At 50.8% G+C, this 14,298-nt stretch overlaps 1 protein-coding gene across 1 annotated transcript in view; it reads right to left on the bottom strand.

Moving 5' to 3' along the window:
- Positions 1-14,298, bottom strand: part of VPS36 (vacuolar protein sorting 36 homolog) — a 102,705-nt gene that overhangs the window by 15,249 nt on the left and 73,158 nt on the right. The gene's annotated exons all lie outside the window — the stretch shown is intronic.

The following is a 14,298-nucleotide window of genomic DNA, read 5'->3' as shown; positions in this document are numbered from 1 at the left end:
GTTCACTTATCCTTGGTAACTCCTTCATGACTATACAACTTTTATAGATTTGTGCAATTGCTACATAGACAGATTATTATGCAACTACATCTACATTTTGTTTATTTACATACACAGATATTCTTATTACGTTCGAATAAACATACTACAGCTCAGGCGACCTCCACAATTTCAGCGCAGGAGTGATTGCTTTAAATGTAAGTCCTTTGCCCATTCTTATACCCGCTCTCCGGTGTCTTTATCTGTTTCCAGCGCTGCTCTGGTCGATCTCCAGTGATTTGTGACATGCCATCTGCTCCAGTGTTTCATGGAGGCAATAAAAACACAATACAGAACCTCAATCTGGCTCTCATAGACTTGTATTAAGAGCTTGAAAAGTAACTTCTGCTTTTCGGCCAGACAGAAGTTACAGGCACAACACGACGCTGTGAGACCAGAGCGGTACCGAAAAATGATGAAAACGCTGAAGGTCAAGTATAATACAGAGGGAAGGAGATTTGGGTTTAAAGCACCACTCCATTGATAAAATAATAAAAAAACAAAAAAACGCTGGAGTGGATGGAGCTTGGTTAATCAATAAAGACCACATTTTTTTACATTTTGAAATAATGTTGAAATCTTGTTTTTACAGCTTTTTACTAATGTTAACAAATCCTATCCAATTCTGGGCTACAAGAATTTGAGCAGAAATGATCAAAAACTGGAAAAACGTGAAGCCACATTAGTTGAACCTCATGTTTGTCCGTCAGAAGGCAGATCGCTGGAGAGAGAAACCGTGTTTTCCTCAAAAATCCCTTTTAAATGACAGGTCCACCATACGTGGAGACTCCAGCCACACATACAATAAACATGCAGCGGGTCACAATAGAGTTTTCTGCCTGTTGATTGGCCCCATAGTTAAGTTCTGATGAGTGACTCGTCAGCGGTTCTTACTGGCACCAGCACAATCTCTCCATTTATCAAGTTCACCAATAATAATAATAATAACGTTTATTTTTATAGGGTCAACATATTCCGCAGCAGTTTACAATCAAGGGGGCTTAAGCTAGGGTCACACGTAGCGATGCAGCAGCGATCACGACGACGACGACCTGACCTTATCAGGATCGCTGCTGCGTCGTTACATGGTCGCTGGTGAGCTGTCAATCAGGCAGATCTCACCAGCGACCAGTGACCAGCCCCAGCCAGCAGCGAAGCGTGGAAGCGATGCTGCGCTTGGTAACTAAGGTAAATATCGGGTAACCAAGCAAAATGCTTCGCTGGTTAGCCAATATTTACTTTGGTTACCAGCGCACACCGCTTAGCGCTGGCTTCCTGCACTCGTAGCCAGAGTACACATCGGGTTAATAAGCAAACCGCTTTGCTTATTTACCTGATGTGTACTCTGGCTACATGTGCAGGGAGCCGGCACTGGCAGCCTGAGAGCGCCGGAGGCTGGTAACGAAGGTAAATATCGGGTAACCAAGCAGCCTTTGCTTGATTACCCGATATTTACCTTGGTTACCAGCGTCTGCAGAAGCTGGCTCCCTGCTCCCTGCACATTCAGTTGTTGCTCTCTCGCTGTCACACACAGCGATGTGTGCTTCACAGCGGGAGAACAACGACCAAAAAATGGCCCAGGACATTCAGCAACAACCGGCGACCTCACAGCAGGGGCCAGGTTGTTGCTGGATGTCACACACAACGACAGCGACGACGAGGTCGCTGCTACGTCACAGAAAATGGTGACTTAGAAGAGACGTCGTCGTCGCTGTCGTGTGTGACATGACCATTATACTGACAAAAACAATACAAGTCACACATAGTTCAGCAACTACAATAGGAATGAGGGCCTTGCTCGCAAGCTTACAACCTATGGGGAAATAGGGGGACACAATAGGTAAAGCGTGCTTGTAGTATCTGGGCCGGCCATCGTTATGATAAATTATTGATTTCATATAAACTTGCATGATTCGGATAAAAAAGGTCTGTGGAGCCTCTGTTAGGAGTCCAGACACGGAAAATAGCCAGATATCCCTCCGGGAAGGACCCAGCCAAGAAGTGCCTCTTTATAGGAGACCACCATAACCAACATAGTAAGTGGCCCTTTTAGTCAATATCCAGCTCTTGACGAGTTTAAAGATATGACAAGGGAAATACCAAGGCCAGGTATCCATCCACAGACAGCTGTTTCGGGGTATCGCCCCTCATCAGTGTGGAGTAGGATTTTGGCTAGGTGGGAGCATTAGGGGTACTTTACACGTTGCGACATCGCTACCAATACATCGTCGGGGTCACATCGTTAGTGACGCACATCCGGCGTCGATTGCAACATCGCAGCGTGTAACACTAATGAGCGACGATCGACGATCGCAAAATCATTCCAAAACGTTGCTCGTTGACACGTCGTTCGTTTCCTTAATATCGCTGCTGCCACCGGTACGATGTTGTTCGTCGTTCCTGCAGCAGCACACATCGCTGTGTGTGACACCGCGGGAGCGACGAACATCTCCTTACCTGCGTCCACCGGCAATGCGGAAGGAAGTAGGTGGCGGGATGTTAAAGTCCCGCTCATGTCCGCCCCTCCGCTTCTATTGGCCGGCCGCTTAGTGATGCCGCAGTGACGTCGCTATGACACTGAACGCACCTCCCCTTTGAGGGAGGGATTGTTCGGCGGTCACAGCGACGTCGCTGCACAGGTATATGCGTGTGACGCTGCCGTAGCGATAATGTTCGCTACGGCAGCGATCACCAAATGTCGCACAAGCGACGGGGGCGGGTGCTATCGCGCTCGACATCGCTAGCAATGTTGCCGCGTGTAAAGTACCCCTTACTGTCATAAGACAGTAACCTTTAAAGTTCACTTATGCGCTTATTGGTTGTAAGGAGCATGTGAGTACAGAAATAGCTGGGAGAAGGTTAAGAATAGCATTTAGAAGGGAGTAACAGGGGAGAGTTAGGTTAGTAAGTTAAGAGAAGATTGTCTGAAGAGAGGCTTAAAAACTTGGGGGCTCGATTTCAGTTGCATCCTTTGAGGTAGTGCACTCCAGAAAACTGGCGCAGAACGAGAAAAGTCCTGGTGACAGAGGTGTGAGGTTCGTATTATGGAGGATGTTAGTCAAGATCATTTGCAGAATGGAGGGGGCGGGTAGGATGATGGACAGAGATGCAGGATGAAATAAAAGGTGGTACAGAACTGTGGAGAGATTTGTGGGTGAGAGATATAAGTTTGTATTGAATTCTGTAGCTGATTGGCAACCAGTGCAGTGACTGGCACAAGGGGGAGGCGTCAGTGAATCAGCTGGAGAGGAATATAACCCTGGCTGCTGCATTCAAGATGGATTGAAGAGGAGAAAGTTTGGTTAGAGGGAGACCGATCAGTAAAGAGTTGCAGTAGTCCAGGCGAGAATGAATAAAAGCAATAGTAAGGGTTTTTTCAGTATCAAAAGGTAAGAAACAGATTCTGGAGATGTTTTTAAGATGCAGGTGTTAATTTAGGAATCTGAGGAGCACTACATGAGTGCATACAAAACGACAATGAGCTGAGGACAGTAGCTCTGAATAAGCAAAAGGGCCATAGGCGTTGGTGCTAAAACAGGAACCTAAAATTGCTGATATAAACAGGTGAAGGTTAATATGTAGGGTTCATACGTGAGATCATTATTCTCCAACCAAAAGGGAGTTTTTAAAAAATAAGGACTATACTTTAAATTCTGCATAAATCAAAATTAAAGAAACATTGTAATACATATTAGAGAAATCTTCTTTTCTCCACTTATGAGCCATTTCTTCCCCTTCCAAAACTCATCTTTCAACCACACACACAAAACACATCAGTGAAAATCCTTCTTGCTCAAGCTAAGAGCGGCTGCCAGCACAGTGAGGGGTCAGATAACAGTTGCCTATTGAAGTTTATGAAGAGGAGCAAATGGGAGAAGAGAGGCTCAGACCCAGACACAGGCAGAGAAACACATTATGCAGGAGCTTTCAAACAAGATTATAAACGGATGACCAAGAGGGATTCACAGTAACACTGGCCAGTCCTGCTGTTTGTTTGTTGCCAAAGGAGTAAAAAAACCAAGAAATCACTAGCATCTGTGTGTTTACTGTACGGGAAACATAATAGCAGCTAGCCTCCACCCACTAGCTCAGAGTCAACTGCAAATTAGAAACAGTCTGCAAAGGGGGAAAACTGGTAAAAGTGCAGATACAAGTCATATAATGGCCAAAACTCATGTACCGTATTTTTCAGACTATAAGACGCACCGGGCCATAAGACACACTGTGGTTTTAGAGGAAAATGAAAAAAATAAAATTGTAAGCAAAAAATGTGGTGATGACACACTGTTATGGGTTGAGGATCTGCTGCTGACACTGTTATTGGGGTAATGTCCCCAAACTCTCTACTAAAGGTACCTCATTCTGGTAATGATCCTCCTGCCTTGTATATTATCCCCCATCCTGGTATAGGCCCCTGTGGCACACAAAAAAACAAAATTTTTATACTTCCCTTTCCTCACTCCACGCAGCATCGCTCGTCTTAATGTCTGTGCCAGCAGCAGCACCGCTGATCTGTATGGAGCCGTGCGCACAGCGATGACGTCATCGCTGTGCACACCGCTCTCCACACACATCAGCAGGCTGGCAGACAGGAGGACATCGCGATGCTGCAGGGATTGATGGCTGGTGAGTATACTTATTCACTGCCCCATGCACTGATGAGGATACGTGGAGGGCAGTGAATATAGCCACACATGTTCACACAAGGCTGTAGGAGCCAGGGATGACCACGCGGGCCGGCTGTTTAGTATGCGCACATCCCCCGCCCATCATCCCGCCCACCTCTGAGCACTGAGAGATGATGGGTGTCAATACGCAGTGCATATGAAATGAGACTAATGAGCGGGCCAAAGTGGTCACGGTAGGCGCTGCTACAGCCTGCTCCTGCCTCTGATGACCCGCTCCACCACCACCGCACCCCGCCGCCATTGGACTATAAGATGCACCCCAAACTCACTTTCCCCAAACATTTTGGGGAAAAAAAAGAGAATTTTGTTTACTTACCGTAAATTCTTTTTCTTATAGTTCCGTATTGGGAGACCCAGACCATGGGTGTTTAGCGTCTGCCTCCGGAGGACACACAAAGTACTACACTAAAAAGTGTAGCTCCTCCCTCTGAGCTTATACACCCCCTGGTGAGCAGACCCAGCCAGTTTAGTGCAAAAGCTGAAAGAGAATAGCCACCCACAAGTAGAACAGAGCAAGAGCCGGAACAACCGGAGACTCTGTCCACGACAACAGCCGGTGAGAACACGCGGAACAAGAAAAAATTGCCAACAGGCAACAGGGAGGGTGCTGAGTCTCCCAATACAGAACTATAAGAAAAAGAATTTACGGTAAGTAAACAAAATTCTCTTTTTCTTTATCGTTCCTTTGGGAGACCCAGACCATGGGACGTTCCAAAGAAGTCCCTGGGTGGGAAATAAACAGAATAAACTAAGAAGTAGGCAGAACCTAACTTCACAAATGGGCGACAGCCGCCTGAACGATGCGTCTGCCCAAGCTCGCATCTGCCGAAGCATGAGCATGCACTTGGTAGTGCTTCGAAAAGGTATGCAGGCTAGTCCAAGTGGCAGCCTGACAGACTTGTTGAGCCGTAGCCTGGTGCCTAAAAGCCCAAGAGGCACCGACAGCTCTGGTCAAATGTGCCTTGATCCCCGGCGGGGGAGGCACCTGAGTACTCTGGTAGACGTCTGAAATGGTCGATCTAATCCAACGGGCTAAGGTCGGCTTAGAAGCAGAGAGACCCTTGCGCCGACCTGTGGTTAGCACAAAAAGAGAAGTGCACCGCCTAAGTGCAGCGGTGCGAGACACATAGATCCGGAGAGCACGCACCAGATCCAGAGTATGCAGCGCTTTTTCAAAGCGATGAACAGGAGCCGGACAAAAGGAAGGTAGGGTAATGTCCTGGTTAAGGTGGAAAGGAGAGACCACCTTAGGAAGAAAGTCCGGAGTCGGACGGAGAACCACCTTGTCTTGATGAAAAACCAAAAAAGGTGACTCCGAAGAGAGCGCAGCCAAATCAGAGACTCTCCTGAGGGAAGTAATGGCCACCAGAAAGGACACTTTCTGTGAAAGACGATACAAGGAAACTTCCCTAAGAGGCTCAAAGGGGGGTTTCTGCAAAACCATGAGGACCAAATTAAGGTCCCAGGGATCCAAGGGCCGCCGGTAAGGCGGAATGATGTGAGACGCGCCCTGCATGAAGGTGCGGACCTGAGCCAGCCGAGCGAGACGCCGCTGGAACAGAACAGACAGAGCTGAGACTTGTCCCTTGAGAGAGTTGAGGGACAGACCTAGCTGCAGACCGGACTGTAGAAAAGACAGAAGGGTCGGCAAGGAGAAAGGCCAAGGAGGATGGTCGGTAGAGCGACACCAGGACAGGAAAATTCTCCAAGTCCTGTGATAGATCTTAGCGGAGGAAGACTTACGGGCCCGAGTCATAGTGGAGATGACTTCAGGAGGAATACCAGAAGCCGTCAAAATCCAGGACTCAAGAGCCACGCCGTCAATTTGAGAGCCGCAGAATTCAGGCGGAAAAACGGACCTTGCGAGAGAAGGTCTGGATGGTCCGGGAGATGCCACGGCATCTCTACGGACAGATGGAGCAGGTCTGGATACCAAGCTCGCCTGGGCCAGTCCGGTGCAATGAGGATGACTCGACGGCCCTCCATTCTGATCTTGCGCAGGACTCTGGGCAAGAGGGCTAGAGGTGGAAACACGTAGGACAGACGAAACTGGGACCAGTCTTGAACCAGAGCGTCCGCGGCGAATGCCTGAGGATCGTGGGAGCGAGCCACGTAAACCGGAACCTTGTTGTTGTGACGGGATGCCATTAGGTCCACGTCCGGAGTGCCCCATTTGCGGCAGATTGACTGAAACACTGCTGGGTGCAGGGACCACTCGCCGCCGTCCACGGTTTGATGGCTGAGATAATCTGCCTCCCAGTTTTCCACGCCTGGGATGTGGACTGCGGATATGGTGGACATGGAGTCCTCCACCCATTGAAGGATGCGTTGTACCTCCAACATTGCCAGGCGGCTGCGTGTCCCGCCTTGGTGATTGATGTAGGCAACCGCTGTCGCGTTGTCTGACTGGACTCGAATGTGCTTGCCCGCCAACAGGTGGTGAAAAGCTAGAAGAGCTAGAAGCACGGCTCTGGTTTCCAGCACATTGATTGAAAGGGCTGACTCGGACGGAGTCCAAGTGCCCTGCGCTCTGTGGTGGAGACATACCGCTCCCCAGCCGGATAGACTGGCATCCGTGGTGAGGATCACCCAGGACGGGGCCAGGAAGGAGCGCCCCTGGGACAGAGAGAGGGGCCGAAGCCACCACTGAAGTGAGCTCCTGGTCTGTGGCGACAGAGCCACTAGCCTGTGTAAGGAGGAAGGCCGCTTGTCCCAACAGCGGAGAATGTCCAGCTGCAGGGGGCGCAGATGGACCTGGGCAAAGGGGACAGCTTCCATTGACGCCACCATTTGACCTAGCACCTGCATCAGACGCCTGAGGGTATAACGGCGGGGCCTCAGCAGAGAGCGCACTGCCAGTTGGAGGGACTGCTGTTTGACTAAGGGCAACTTCACAAGTGCCGGCAAAGTCTCGAACTGCATCCCTAGGTACGTGAGACTCTGGGTCGGAGTCAGGGTGGATTTGGGAAGATTGACCAGCCACCCGAATTGGGCTAGAGTGGCGAGAGTGAGCGAGACACTCCGTTGACAGTCTGCGCTGGATGAAGCCTTGACTAGAAGGTCGTCCAGGTAAGGGATCACTGCCAACCCCTGTAGGTGCAGAACCGCAATCACTGCAGCCATGACCTTGGTGAATACCCGAGGGGCTGTGGCCAACCCGAAGGGTAGAGCCACAAATTGGAAATGATCTTCTCCGATTGCAAAACGTAACCAACGCTGGTGTGAGACTGCAATTGGCACATGCAGATAGGCGTCTCTGATGTCGATGGACGCCAGGAAATCCCCTTGGTTCATTGAGGCAATGACTGATTGCAGAGACTCCATGCGAAAGTGCCGCACTTGAACATGCTTGTTGAGAAGCTTGAGATCCAGGATGGGCCGGAAAGTACCGTCCTTTTTGGGGACTAGGAAGAGATTTGAGTAGAAACCTCTGAACCGTTCCCGTGCGGGCACCGGTACAATTACTCCGTTGGCCTGCAAGGATGCCACGGCCTGTGAGAAGGCGGCGGCCTTGGAGCAGGGGGGAGTTGAGAGAAAAAATCTGTTTGGCGGACTGGAAGAGAATTCTATCCTGTAGCCGTGGGAGATGATATCTCTCACCCACTGATCGGAGACGTGTTGAAACCAAGCGTCGCCAAAGTGGGAGAGCCTGCCACCGACCAAGGACGTTGCTGGTCAGAGATAGTCACGAGGAGGCTGCCTTAGTGGCAGCACCTCCTGCCGTCTTCTGTGGACGCGCCTTTGGGCGCCAGTTGGATTTCTGGTCCTTGGCTGAGTTAGTGGATGAGGCCGAAGGCTTAGAGGACGACCAGTTGGAGGAACGAAAGGAGCGAAACCTTGACTGATTCCTACCCTGGGCAAGTTTCCTGGCTTTGGTTTGTGGCATAGAAGTACTCTTCCCGCCAGTAGCTTCCTTAATAATTTCATCCAGCTGTTCTCCGAACAGCCGGGACCCAGCAAAAGGGAGCCCAGCAAGGTACTTCTTTGAAGAAGCATCTGCCTTCCACTCTCGAAGCCACAAGATCCTGCGGATAGCGAGGGAATTAGCCGAAGCCACCACAGTGCGGTGAGAAGCCTCCAGCATGGCAGACATGGCATAGGATGAAAAAGCTGAAGCTTGGGAAGTCAAGGCAACCATTTCGGGCATAGATTCCCTGGAGAGGGAATGCATCTCCTCTAGAGAAACAGATATGGCTTTGAGAGCCCACACTGCTGCAAAAGTCCGGGAAAACGAGGCCCCCGCCGCTTCATATACGGATTTGGCCAGAAGGTCAATCTGGCGGTCAGTTGAATCCTTAAGGGAGGTGCCATCAGCCACCGACACAACAGTCCGGGCTAAGAGCCTAGACACCGGGGGGTCTACCTTTGGGGACTGAGCCCACTCCTTGACCACCTCAGGTGGAAAGGGAAAACGGTCATCAGAACCACGCTTCGGGAAGCGTTTGTCAGGACAGGCCCTGGGCTTGGACACAGCGGCCTGAAAACTGGAGTGGTTAAAGAACACACTCTTTGCCCTCTTAGGCGAGGTAAACTGGTGCTTTTCTGCCAGAGAGGGTTGCTCCTCTGATACTGGCGGAATAAGATCCAGAACAGAATTAATGGAAGCAATCAAGTCACTAAGATCTGAGTCACTTTCGGACAGATCAAAGGGGTACATGGAGTTAGCCTCCGAGCCCCCTGTAAAGGCATCCTCCTCATCCTGCGAGTCCGCTCTTGAATCAGAGCCGCGGGAGGAGGAGGGAGAGGGATCCCTACGTCTCTTCTTAGGAGGACGGGGTCTGGGGCCTGATGATGAATCCTCTGTGAGCTCCGGTCCTGAGAGAGCCCTAGCAGCAGAGGCACCCTGTGAAGGGGGCTGATGCATATTCAGCAAAGTCCTGGACAGAAGTCCCATGGACTCAGCAAAAGACTGGGAGATAGACCTAGAAAAGGATTCCACCCAGGCCGGGGGTTCAGCCACAGGAGCAGGAGCAGCCTGAGAGACCACTGGGGGTGAGACTCCAGGCTGTGGCACCGCCAAGGTAGAGCAGGCATCACAGTGTGGATAGGTGCTCTGTTCAGGCAGCAGGAGCTTACATGCAGCACATACAGAGTAAAGCTTTGGAGCCTTGCTCCTCGTGTGAGAAAATGCTGCTGGAGTGGGGGCTCTGCCAGAGAATGAACCCCAGAGAGTATATCAGAGGTCCACAACCAGAGCCGGTTGTGGCTTACCAGACCGCTGTGCAGAGCGGTGTTGTGTGCCCTCCAGATCCCAAAGCCCGGACCCCCAAACACAGCACCTCAGCGGGGATGCAGAACGCAGACCAACGCTGAAAGAACTCTGAGAAAATGGCCGCCGGAGCGAAGAGAGGGGGCAGGACTTGCATAAAGAGCGGGATCTGGAGAGCCATAGAGACCTACAGGGGAGGAGACACGCACAGCAGTGGGGAGTGTCCCTCCCCTGTGCAGAACGGCCGCCGGGAGGAGCCGCGCTGTCCCTCTGCATGAGTGACATGCTAGGGCAGTGAAAATAAACTAGGCCTCCGGCGAAGCCGGGGCCTAAATTTGAGCGGCGAGGCCGACGCGCAGGCACCATCGGCGTGGTTCTCGGGCGACAGCTAGAGAACCCGCCGGAAATGTCAGAAAATACAATAAGCACACTCTCCCCAACAATAAAGCACAGGGACCCCCAAATATAAACGTCTCAGGTACTTAGCTGCTGAGACGCAGGGCCCTGTCCCTGAGGATGAGTGCTCCGGTCCAGCAGGGTCCTGAAGGGCTGCGGATGGAGACCGGTCTCCTGCCAGGCATGGAGACCGTGCTGGCTCCCACTTCAAGCCAGAGCCCAGGAGGGATGGTGAAGGAGCGCGGCATGTAAGGCTCCAGCCTTGGAAATCAACCTTACAACACCGCCGACACAGTGGGGTGAGAAGGGACATGCCGGGGGTCCAGACGTGGACCCACAGTTCTTCAAACTCATTCCAAAAGGGAAAAATCATATGAGAATGCATGTGTGGATGTATGCCTCCTGAACACAAAGCGATAAACTGGCTGGGTCTGCTAACCAGGGGGTGTATAAGCTCAGAGGGAGGAGCTAAACTTTTTAGTGTAGTACTTTGTGTGTCCTCCGGAGGCAGAAGCTAAACACCCATGGTCTGGGTCTCCCAAAGGAACGATAAAGAAAAGTACGTCTTATAGTCCGAAAAATACATTTGACGGCTTATTCTGAAAAAATACTTGAATGTACAGTTATCCTTTAAGTGAATATATAAAAGGCATGAGAGATACTTAACGTAATAATCTAGTATAGTATTTCAATAGACAAGCCAGCTCCCTTTAGGTCATTACGAATGGAAAGACCGAAGGGGGCTAGCTCAATTATTAAAAATATGTGGTCAGCCAGCTTTAGTCACGGAGCTTTAGTCATGTACCACGTAGAAAATGCTGCCCAATAAGACTGTAATCTGTGATAAATCAGGGGACGCAAAAAAAGGCCCCAGAGCGAATAGGATTATATTACAGAGATATAGAACATATAATAACAATAATTTGTGATTTCTGAAGACCGTAGAATCATTGCTGGGTCACAGCCGGGGGTCAGTAATGAGGGTCTGCCTTATAAAGCTACCTCAGCACATCAGACTCTCCCCTACCGTGGAAAGCTTCAAGAGGAACCTCAAGACCCACCTCTTCCAACAAGCCTACAACCTACAATAGCCCTCAGTCCAGTACACCACTGCGCAACCAGCTCTGTCCTCACCTATTGTACCATCACCCATTCCCTGTAGACTGTGAGCCCTCGCGGGCAGGGTCCTCTCTCCTCCTATACCCTCACCTATTGTATCATCACCCATTCCCTGTAGACTGTGAGCCCTCGCGGGCAGGGTCCTCTCTCCTCCTATACCAGTCTGTCTTGTACTGTTAATGATTGTTGTACGTATACCCTCTTTCACTTGTAAAGCGCCATGGAATAAATGGCGCTATAATAATAAATAATAATAATAATAATAATAAAGAAAACATAAATCTAATGGGTCAGTAAAAAAGGTGAAAATGGGTAAATAAAAAATGAAGGGAATTTTGTTTACTTACCGTAAATTCCTTTTCTTCTAGCTCCAATTGGGAGACCCAGACAATTGGGTGTATAGCTACTGCCTCCGGAGGCCACACAAAGTACTACACTTAAAAGTGTAAGGCCCCTCCCCTTCTGGCTATACACCCCCCGTGGGATCACGGGCTCCTCAGTTTTAGTGCAAAAGCAAGAAGGAGGAAAGCCAATAACTGTTTTAAATACAAATTCAACCCGAGAAACAACCTCGGAGAACTGAACTGTTCAACATGAACAACATGTGCACCTGAAAAAAACAAATTTCCTAAGAAAACAGGGCGGGTGCTGGGTCTCCCAATTGGAGCTAGAAGAAAAGGAATTTACGGTAAGTAAACAAAATTCCCTTCTTCTTTGTCGCTCCTAATTGGGAGACCCAGACAATTGGGACGTCCAAAAGCAGTCCCTGGGTGGGTAAAAGAATACCTCGTGATAGGGCCGTCAAACAGCCCTTTCCTACAGGTGAGCCACCGCCGCCTGAAGGACTTGTCTACCTAGGCCGGCATCCGACGAAGCGTAGGTATGCACCTGATAATGCTTGGTAAAAGTGTGCAGACTCGACCAGGTAGCCGCCTGGCACACCTGCTGAGCCGTAGCCTGGTGCCGTAATGCCCAGGACGCACCCACGGCTCTGGTAGAATGGGCTTTCAGTCCTGATGGAATCGGAAGCTCAGCAGAACGGTAGGTGTGAAGAATTGGTTCCTTGATCCAACGCGCAAGGGTGGATTTGGAAGCTTGCGACCCTTTACGCTGACCAGCGACAAGGACAAAGAGTGCATCCGAGTGGCGCAGAGGCGCCGTGCGGGAAATGTAGATCCTGAGTGCTCTCACCAGATCCAATAAATGTAAACCTTTTTCAAATTGGTGAACTGGATGCGGACACAAAGACGGTAAAGTGATATCTTGATTGAGATGAAAGGAAGATACCACCTTGGGAAGAAATTCTGGAATTGGACGCAGAACTACCTTGTCCTGGTGAAACACCAGGAATGGAGATCTGCATGATAACGCCGCCAGCTCGGACACTCTCCGAAGAGACGTGACCGCCACTAGAAAGGCCACTTTCTGTGAAAGACGAGAAAGGGAAACCTCCTTCATAGGCTCGAAAGGCGGCTTTTGGAGAGCAATTAGAACCTTGTTCAGGTCCCAGGGCTCCAATGGCCGCTTGTAAGGGGGGACGATATGACAAACCCCTTGCAGGAACGTGCGTACCTGAGGAAGTCGCGCCAGGCGTTTCTGAAAAAATACGGATAGCGCGGAGACTTGACCCTTAAGGGAGCCAAGCGACAAACCTTTTTCCAACCCAGACTGCAGGAAGGAAAGAAAAGTAGGCAATGCAAAAGGCCAGGGAGAAACTCCCTGAGCAGAGCACCAAGATAGGAATATCCTCCACGTCCTGTGGTAGATCTTGGCGGAGGATGGCTTCCTAGCCTGTCTCATGGTGGCAACCACTTCATGAGATAAACCTGAGGCCGCTAGGATCCAGGACTCAATGGCCACACAGTCAGGTTCAGGGCCGCAGAATTCAGATGGAAAAACGGCCCTTGAGACAGCAAGTCTGGACGGTCTGGTAGTGCCCACGGATGGCCTACCGTGAGGTGCCACAGATCCGGGTACCACGACCTCCTTGGCCAGTCTGGAGCGACGAGAATGGCGCGGCGGCAGTCGGACCTGATTTTGCGGAGCACTCTGGGCAACAATGCCAGAGGTGGGAACACATACGGTAGCCGGAACTGCGACCAATCTTGAACTAAGGCGTCTGCCGCCAGAGCTCGGTGATCGTGAGACCGTGCCATGAAAACCGGGACCTTGTTGTGCCGTGACGCCATCAGGTCGACGTCCGGCATCCCCCAGCGGCGACAGATCTCCTGAAACACGTCCGGGTGAAGAGACCATTCCCCTGCGACCATGCCCTGGCGACTGAGAAAGTCTGCTTCCCAGTTTTCTACGCCTGGGATGTGAACGGCGGATATGGTGGATGCCGTGTCTTCCACCCACGTCAGAATCCGCCGGACTTCCAGGAAGGCTTGCCGACTGCATGTTCCCCCTTGGTGGTTGATGTATGCCACCGCTGTGGAGTTGTCCGACTGAATTCGGATCTGCTTGCCTTCCAGCCACTGTTGGATGGCTTGTAGGGCAAGATAGACTGCTCTGATCTCCAGAACATTGATCTGAAGGGTGGACTCTTTCCGAGTCCACGTACCTTGAGCCCTGTGGTGGAGAAACACTGCTCCCCACCCTGATAGACTCGCATCTGTCGTGACCACCGCCCAGGATGGGGGTAGGAACGACTTTCCTTTTGACAATGAGGTGGGAAGAAGCCACCACCGGAGAGATTCCTTGGCTGCCTGAGAGAGGGAGACCTCCCTGTCGAGGGACGTCGACTTCCCGTCCCATTGGCGGAGAATGTCCCATTGTAGTGGACGCAGATGAAACTGCGCAAAAGGAACTGCTTCCATTGCTGCTACCATCTTCCCTGGGAAGTGC

This window comes from Anomaloglossus baeobatrachus, chromosome 2 (assembly GCF_048569485.1).
Source record: "Anomaloglossus baeobatrachus isolate aAnoBae1 chromosome 2, aAnoBae1.hap1, whole genome shotgun sequence".
Classification (NCBI taxonomy): Eukaryota; Metazoa; Chordata; class Amphibia; order Anura; family Aromobatidae; genus Anomaloglossus; species Anomaloglossus baeobatrachus.
This window is presented reverse-complemented; position numbering and strand designations above follow the sequence as displayed.